This window comes from Sinocyclocheilus rhinocerous, unplaced genomic scaffold, assembly GCF_001515625.1.
Source record: "Sinocyclocheilus rhinocerous isolate Xijiao unplaced genomic scaffold, SAMN03320098_v1.1 scaffold1156, whole genome shotgun sequence".
Classification (NCBI taxonomy): domain Eukaryota; kingdom Metazoa; phylum Chordata; class Actinopteri; order Cypriniformes; family Cyprinidae; genus Sinocyclocheilus; species Sinocyclocheilus rhinocerous.
In genome coordinates this window covers 1-356 of record NW_015630041.1, presented here as the reverse complement: position 1 = coordinate 356, position 356 = coordinate 1, and positions in this window count along the sequence as shown.

Here is a 356-nt window from a genome sequence, read left to right as displayed (position 1 = left end):
TTTTGTTATAAGAAAAAAGTTATTAAAACTGTTATACTGTATTGTGACAACACTTTTTTTAAAACTAAATTTCAATACCGTGATAATACCGTATACCGTGATAAAAGCATGAGCAATTAATCGCAACATGAAAATTTGATACCGGCATATCCCTACTCACAACAAAGTTCTATTTTGTTCTTTGGTTAAGGGTTAAAAAGATACACAAACAGCGATTTACTGTTAGCAAACATCCCAACTGCTGAGAGCGGCGTTTAGATGAATATGGAAATACGTGCTGCATGCTTTCCTCTTAATAACAAAATAAGCAGACAACAAACATGACAGCGGTGAGAAAACAGCAGTTAAGAAAGCAT